Raw genomic sequence first — 8,969 nt, forward strand, 5'->3', positions numbered from 1 at the left:
AGGGCTGCTCAAGGCACTGGCTGGACATGGGCTGAAAGGATCTGCACTGAGTTGCAAGAGGAGGCCAGAAGCAAGCCCTCCGCCCGCCTCGGAAAGTGCTGGGAGGGTTCAGATCCGGGATGAGCAGGGCACGTTCCTGCCAGGAACTCCTGCTGATGTATTTTTGGAATTAGGTGGGGTGGGAAAGACAAACAAGGCCCTTGAAGCCGGGGACGTCAACAGTGTGTCACCAGAGGGTCAGTTGCTGACAACGCAAAGCACAGCCAGGAGCCCGGAGGAGCTGGGCAGGGCCGGGGAGCGAGCCGGGAGCCGGCAGTGGCTCCGCAGCTGGGCGGCAGCGGGGAGCGCCCGTGCGGGGTGCCTTGGCCACCCGCTCCCTGCGGCGGCACGGCGCTCTGGAGCAGGGCTTTTCCCAGAACCGGGTGCCAAGAGCTTACTGGAATTGCCCAGGACTTGCTGGCAGAACGGTCCCCGCTTTCAAATACTTAGCGGGCAAAAATCAAGCTGCTTCACAGGAGCAAAATTTGGCCTTTTTAGAATCCTGGGAGTCTTTAGACGTGTTGCAGTTTGTTTTTTTTTAAAGTGTTATCAGAGTGAAATATTTCAATCAATAAATGAAATCTCTGCGAAATGATTTCGAACACGGCCAATTTAAGAAAAAGGCTACTTCTTGCTGTTCAGTCTAAAACAGTGTTAGAAAACACGGAGATTTCTTGGCGCCCTAAAATCTGCAACTTTGACAGGTGCCGCTATTTGCGCTGTTGCCCTGATCCCTTAGCAAAGCTCGATCCCTCTCTTTGCCAGCAGAAGGAGAAACCCCTGAGGACACCTCTTCCAAGCCCCGGGGCAGCCCCAGAGCCTTTCCCCAAAGGCCGCCGAGCGCAGGCGCCCATCCGTGCAATACGCTCCACCTTCCGCAGCCCGGCGATCTGGGGCGCCTCCACGTTCCTGTGGTGCCGCTCGGCTCGTGCAACCCGTGCTACGGCTGGCCCTGACATCGCCGAAACGCGGTGAGCCGCAGAGACGGTGGTGACTCAGGGGTAATCCGTGCTGTTTCCTTAGGCAGGGTCCGGAGCTGCAGGCTGACGCTTGGAAGACGGGAGGCACCGTCAAAATCTTGAGCGTTTCTCAAGAAACCAAATACCTGCCTTTTTTTTTTTTTTTTTTTTTGGCTTTTTACTAAGCAACAACTGAAGCCATGCAACTTGGAGCTGCCAACAGTTGGGATTTTATCTCAAATCTCCGATAGCTGGTGTTCTCTTTAGACCTATGGCTTTCTGAGTCATAGGTCTGTAAGAGAATCTCAGCTTTGATTAAAAAAAAAAGAAAGGAAAATGTTTTTGAATCTCATGACTATGCAGAAAGATGACCTGTCGTAGCTAAAAGGAGACAGAAATAGGGAGAGAAAAGGAAACCAAACCAAAACGCCAACCAAACTGCGGTTCATTGTATGAACAACAATTCAAGATTTCCAAAGCTGTAGAGCATGAGGATACCAAAGGACAGCGGCGAGGGCGAGGGTATTGCAGCACTTTTCAGAGTTAACATGCTAGCAAAACCGAATACTTTCCCACACGCTGTGTTTCCCAGTAATTTTACTTGCGCTGCGCTGACCTAGATCTGCCTGAGGAGCTAATATGTATTTGAGTGCACACATAAATACACTCCGCTTCTGCATTTAATTTTTGAACAGCTCTAATTAAGCCTCACTTTATTTAAGCACATCGAGAGCTCCCTTGCCGCTTGGTGTTCAGCGGGAAGGCTGCTCGCCGTTCACAAGAAGAGCGGTGCCGCAGACGAAGCGAGGAGAGCGGCCGCTGTTCCCCCATCCCTCTCTCCTCCGCTGTTCTTTACTCTTTTGGGGGGAAGCGGCTCTCGGAAAACAAGTTTCACGCTGGGAAACGGCCTAATGACACGGCCAGCGTCTCTCGGTGCAGGCGGGTCCTAATTTTGTGGCTAGCGTGAGCTAGATCTGCACAGGGGCTGCTGCGGCAGGACCTACTTTTATTATCGTTAACAACAATAATAGGTTTTATTTTGGGATTGTAAGAAGTACCAGGAGCTAAACATTCCTTGCGGTCGTGGGTTGGTCTGTTTGGTCCCAAGCGTGAGGAAACGCTCAAAATACATGTACCAGCTTTACTCTAACCCTCCTTCTTAAGAGGAACAGGGAGAAGGCTTTTTGCACAGCAGACGCACTAGCCGCCTTTCGACGGGACGGTACTTGAACCTGTAATAACCGAAGGTGCTGTGGTTCAAGCCCCCTGCAGAGGCAATGGGGCTAAAGCTGTGGAAAATGGGAACGCGTGGAACAAAGAAGGGGTTGGGGGGGGGGGGGGCGAGCACCCTGGCCAGGGGCTGCTTGACATAGTACTGTACAACAGCCAGGTGGCTGCCACCGCTGCAACCTGGAAGCCCAGCTCTCGCTGCAGCCGTAGCAGCTTGCTACCTGGCGGGCTGGCTCGCGGACGGGCCGGTTCAATGAGGGTGAAAGAAGGTGTAAAAAGGAAAAAAAATAAAAAAATAAAAAACCTGAGAACCCCAGGCCGCAGGTTTCAGTCCTAATACGAACTGGCGTTTTATGGCTCTCTTATATTTGCATGCCAGAAGAGAAGAGAAAATGTGTTCACCACTGACTGAACTGGGTTCTTGCGTTAAAAGATAAGTTAAAATCTTCTGTTTGTGCTTGTTTCTCCATCCTGGTTTCAGCATTTAAGCTGGGAGGGAAAGGAATACAGACCTTTAATACTCTGAATTTTTAGTCAGCAAAAATGAGCTGTTTCTGTCCCCATATCCAAAGGAAATGGTATCTATTCCTAAGACCTAAGAGAGAAATAGTTGTAAACTGGACCTCGTAAAAAGGCTGCAGGTCCGATATTGCCCTATTTTGTCATTATTAAATAACCTCTCTAAAAATCAAACCTGCCAAAACTCAGAATCACGCCCTTCAGGATCGCTTATGGACTCACACGGTTGTGCTCGCTCAGCTTTTGGGAAGATTTGGGATTGCAGTCGCGGAGCGCCCTCTGCTCGTGAGAGGATTTCTTGCTCCTCCCTGGGAAAACTGCAAGCGCCTGGGTCTGGGTCTGGGTCGGAGCCGAGCATGCAGGGCATGCACACAGCCCGAGTAACTCCGACACCTTGCTGTCCTGGGCTGTTCACCGTGTCAGGAGTCTAAGTTTACAGGTATACGTTTAATCTTCCCGCTCCTGCCCGTTTGGCTGCTCTGAAAACATCTGAATACCAGCTGCTGCCCCTCCGTGGGAGATCACCACGGAGCTCGGCGTACAGATTTGTAATTAACGGGGAAAGCTGCTGGGTGCCTAGCGCTGGGGACCCCAGCCGTAGAAGGGGTGGGGAAGGAGTCCTTCCCCGCAAGGCCCACCGCCATCACCAGCCACCTCGGCTGACCTTCACGCCTTTTCGTTCTTCCTCTAGACTGAGACCCCCAACGAGCTTAATACTGGCAACGCAGGTCCTGGAGGTGGATTTGAACCCCTGGACTCATTTTGCCTAGACCACCAGAGGGTAACATGTTTTCATTTTACTTTCAAGTGTTGAACACGGACCCACTCTCCTAGCGGTAAAAGATAGTCTAGCTCAACAGAGCTGATTAAAAAGAGGGAGCTACTTTTGCACACCTACCTGCCATTTTTTTTCCCCTTTTGTTTCCTGCTAATCTCAAAATTTCAAAATTCAAAGCGTTTTTGACCAGCTCTACCAAAGAGAAAGTGTCCGACCCCTGGAACGCATCCCTGCCATGGGCTCAAATGCACTTATCCTGCGGGTCTGTTGGCTCCTTCTGCCACAACAACAGCTGGTTTATGTAATGAAATACTTTTTGGATGTGAATGGTGCATTATAATGAAAACCTACCTACATGATGTAATTGATGATGCAAGTTTATCTCTTTACCTATGCATACAGGCATATCCCTAGAGACCTCCAGTTTTCTTCCAAAAGGGAGAGATATATTCCAAAAGGAACCTGATAGTGAGAAAACGCAAATATTAAGGTAGGAAGATCTTTTCGTGCTGGTAGGTTTAAAGCACCAAATGACACACTTTACAGTAATTTATTCCAGGGCAAGGTTGCTGTGAAGTATTCTACATCCAACTGCTAACACTTCTACCCATTTTATACTTTAATAAATGACCACACAAGTTGCAGAGCCATAAAGATTCAGATCCGTGAGCTGTAAGTAGTCACACCGTGCAGCCAGCCAAGTCCTATCAAATCTATATTGCTTCTGGCATTTCTATACTGCTCAGTGCTCTTGGGTGCGCCAGATTATCCTGAACTTCATTATATACAGCTTTGAACATTTCACCAAGTCCTGCTCACTGAAACAATTAATAACCAGTCCTAACCAGGTGCAACTGGCAAATTAAAATTGCACTGACGCAGAATATTAGCCCCAGCTAGTAAGGATTTTGCAGCTGGACCAGCGGGGCAGTGCAGAGCAGCCAGCGAGACGCTGGTGGTGGGAAGGGTTCAGCTGCCTAAGCAGAGGCGTCTCCTGCTATTTTTGGCATACGTGTGTATCCTGCCTAGCCCTCCACTGCCAGTCCTGCAGGGCATGGATCTCCCATAGGTTCTGCATCATACGTGCCGATCTCGTACGGAAGTTTTGGATATTCCAGGATGTGTAAAACAGCCAGCTACAGGCTATGCAGGATAAACCAATGTGCCTAAAATAGCACTACATGACTATATTTAGGCAAATGAACGTGGCCCTGGCATGTCTGCAGCCCTGCCCTGATATGTCATTTCGATACCTGGCTCAAGGCAGGAGGCAGACTTGGTATACACGAATTAAGCAGAAGCACAGTTCTAAGTGTGTAGAAAAACTTAAGGTCAAGAATGAATGTTAGCACCTCTAGTGTTAGGTGGAAACTGAAGGGCTTTCTTTTATGGTCACAACTTTGGACTTCAGGGTTTTGGTTCTCTCCACCTCACGTTTTAGGTACCTGCCTGCATGACTAGATCTTGCCCACAGCCCGACTCATGCAGTCAACACTCTCTGCTTCGGGCACTTACTGCAGATGCAGTTCTTGGATTTTGACTGATGGGCTGCGCCCGACACTTTATAACAATGAAAATAGTTAATAAAAACCCAAAGCCTACTGAAGACAGATTAGTGTATCATCTTTCTTGCAGTGCATTAAAAAGTACAAACGACTGTATCATCAGGCATGCATGGGTCACTACTAACTCCCAGAACTGCAAATTGTCTGACGGTATCCTGCAGAGAAAAGGAGAAGTGAGGGTCCTTGGAGGAAGAGCTCTCTGGAGGAAGTCGCTGCAAGTGGTGAGCAGAGGCTTCTCACTGCCACTAGTGTCCGCAGCAGCTAAGGAGGGGAAAAAATCGTCTTTGTATACATTTTTTTGTAAATAAATAGGTTACACCAAGCTTGTAACTGACTCATGCCTTTGTTTGTCATCCAAGCAAATGAGCTGTGCAAGACGCTGAACTCTGGCTCACCGTTTAGCCAACAGGATTACACAGAGACACGATTTAACCGGAGGGATTAGATCCAGTCACATCGCACAATGCAAATCCTGGCACGATGAGGAGGCCGCACTAAGCTCATCCGTTAATCGTGTGGACTTGTGAAATTACCCTCTTTCCCGGGCTGTCCCAGGCAGCAGCCAGCCTGGGGGTGTCCCTGACTGGCCGGAGGGGACAGGTCACCTCGTGCTGGGAAAAAGAGGCATCAGCCCCAAGAGCATGAACATCATACAGATGATACCAAGGTTAATGCTTTCCGAGCATCTTGGGCTATTTTGGTAGGCAAGGCAGACAGGTAGGTCATGCTGTCACAGTTAATTGTCTGATGCCATCGTTCCGGCTGCTGCAGTCGTCTCAGGGCTGTCACTAGTGGCAGCTTTCTTCAGAAAAGAGCAGCCGTGACCTCTGCCTCGGCTAGCAGATATCTCTGATATCTGATACCTCTGATACCGACTAGCAGGTGTCCATTCCTCCACACCTTAACGTTATCCAAGCAGGTCCGGTCCTTTCCTATACCTCACACAAAATCTAGGCTCTACTTTTATCCAACAGAAGTCTTATTCTGAGGCCTACAGCATTATACAGATTTTATGTGATTCTCTGCACAGACATGAGTTTTTTGTGGGCTGACAATTTTCCTTCCCCCTCCGTGGCTCTGGCTGCCTCTGAGCCATATGAGATGCTTACTGCTCCCAGCTGCTCATTGCCAGGGAGCACCCGACTGCAACCTGAGCATGCTTTTTCCTCAGCCACCAAGGACCTTTGCTTCAGGCCATTTTAAGGCTTTTGGAAGGCAGCACATATGAGGTGCAGGCGCATAAGTGTCACAACTTTGACCTGTTGTTTATGTTCTACATTGTCGTTTTTTCCCAGCACAACCATTGCATGTTCATGGGGATGTGAAGAAATGCCTTGCCGAGCCTGGCGAGGAAGTGAAAAGGGATGGAGAGCCAGCAGGAATAGGTAGGGCGCTTCTGGCACATCCGAACAGCAACTTTTTGGACAGTCACCTCCCAAAGCCTGTTCACTGTCCTCCTGGGACCTTGCTGGTTCTCAAAGCGTCTAGTTAAAATTCAGCCCAGCTCCACACCTAAGGAACTGACCTTAGGTATGTAGCAAACAGAGGATGTCTAGAGTTTTCCAAGACACTACAGAAGTCTCATCTATTTTCACCACAACTCAGGTGATTTGTGACTTGCTTGCGATTGTTTTATGTCTCACCTAACAGGTGGTCTATTAAAGTTTCTTGGCTACAGTTGCAGGAGTAATACTTCTAGGCTTTTCAAGCAGCATTCGTCATGGCTGGCAAGGTAATTTATGTGTGTCTTAAATATTTGTAATTAGAGTGCCTCATAGCTAGTACAGTGAGAAGCAAAACAGAATTCAGTAACATGCACATGAATAATTCAAAGCGTATTCCTTAGAAAAGCATTTGTTTTTCTCTCTGTTCTCATTGTCACTTTGTGTTCCTTGATCTAAAAGCTGGGACTGCTCTCCCCTGTGGTTGCGGGTCATACGGTTGTGACCCCTCCCGGGAAGTTAAGAAGTTCAGAGAAAACCAAAGCGTTTAACACAGAAAGGCATTCTGTAATGTCAGCTTCTCTAATCTGGATGCACTCGCTCTCAGCTGCTGCCTCTCCAATAGCTACTCCACCCAGCCCTCAGATAATAATCACAAGCTATTACGCGGTTCTGTTTCCTTCTACATTTTTGTTGTTAACTCCATCGGCTGAATTGGTAGCATTTAGCTCGAGAGCGTGTGCCTCAGAGCTTCGTCTGGGGTCTTACGAAGCACGAATTTGTTATCAGGGCTCTGGACTACCAAAATTTTGACCCTTAGCTTGCAAAATACGCCAGCACACGCTTAACTTCCTTTCAGGGAGGCTGCTTGTAAGTGTAAAGTTAAGTGCGAGTTTGACGGAATCAGGGCCAAAAATGCACGGTGCATTGCCAGAATGAGCCGATTTGCTAAATAAATGTGGACATTCTCAATGTCATGCTCTTAGGAAAATCACTGCTCTGTCCTGCTGTTCGGATGACTCTCTGGAGCAGGAACAACCTTGCCATCAAAAGGCCCAATACGCCTGTTTTTACTCCAACAAAAATTCCACGGAGAGTAAGAACTGATACGGCTGCGTGGAAATCACAGAACTGGATTCAGATTGGCACACAGTAGAAAGCCAGAAATGCTCAGTGATGAACTTTTTTGTTTAAGCATACAGCAGTTTCTGAAATAGATTTTATTTTTTAGAAGTGTTATTTCCTCCTTTAGCTGTTCATAGTTTCCCTCTTACATAGATTATTTTAGCAGCTCAAAATACATATCTCCATATGTAAACTTCAGCAGTATGTTAAAGGGACACTGTCCAAAACATTTTAGTCTTCATGAAACAAAGTGCACAGTGCCTGACATGGAAGGTTTGTATTAGTTTAAGCTTTAATAATTCAATCCATCTGTCACAGAGACCTAGTAAAGTTCCTTTTGTTGGACATGAACATGCTAGACTTGTCTTCTCTTTAGCTTGCCTGAATGGGTTTCAAGGATGGTTCTTCCTTGCCCCCTTGCCACATCTCCCGGACACAATCAGGCCCCGCTCACAGGGATTAAGATCCCAGGGACCGGGATTTCCTGGCAAAATCGCCCTCACGAACCCCCAGTTTTCCTCCCCTTACCTACTTGTAGCATGTGGCCTCAGATTTTCATCCTCGAGTCCCCCAGCACACAATTCACCTCTTCAGGGACCTGTGAAGCTGAAGGGAAGAGATGCATAGATTTTCTAAGGAATCGAAAAAGTACTTCACTTTAGCTCACACATGAAGAAAACTGCTTAAACTGCAAAACAGCACATATAAAATAGCACAGGCATTTCTGCACCATTCTTAGGCATTTGGGGGGCTTCCCTCAAAGTGCCCAAAAGAACTTGATGCTCTCCATCATTCACCGGGTTCTCCTCAGGGTCACAATTGCTCAGATACGGCAGATACTCTCAGTGTCCTGAAATAAGGATTCTTCTGCTCAGCTGGCCAACCTTCCCCTACAGGAGAGATATTTTCTTTTAAAAATACCAGTCCCCTTCACTGAGTGGTCCAAATTCCCCATTTGGTGCTCATTTTATCCGTTCCCTGGTGTTCAGTCTCAAGAAAATTAATTCAGTCTGAGTGATAGCCATCTCCCTGTCCACAGGCCCTCCAGTTGAGTGGAAAGTCATCAGTGTTGAACAGCTTTCCATTTATATTTGTGTGCCAAATGAAAGAATTTTTTCCCTCATCTCTTCAGCGTTCCAGCTCAATGTGGCAGTGAAAGAGAGACGAGAAGGCAAATCAGCCATCCAAATGAAGCGTTTGGTCTGCCAAAAGTGTGCTAAGAGAACCACCCACATCAAACAGACTTCAGGGGGCATATTTGCCTTTGCACCTTAAATTGTCACATCAGCAACTTAGCAAATTAAAGCTCATT

The sequence above is a fragment of the Struthio camelus genome, chromosome 1 (genome assembly GCF_040807025.1).
Source record: "Struthio camelus isolate bStrCam1 chromosome 1, bStrCam1.hap1, whole genome shotgun sequence".
In the NCBI taxonomy this organism is placed as follows: domain Eukaryota; kingdom Metazoa; phylum Chordata; class Aves; order Struthioniformes; family Struthionidae; genus Struthio; species Struthio camelus.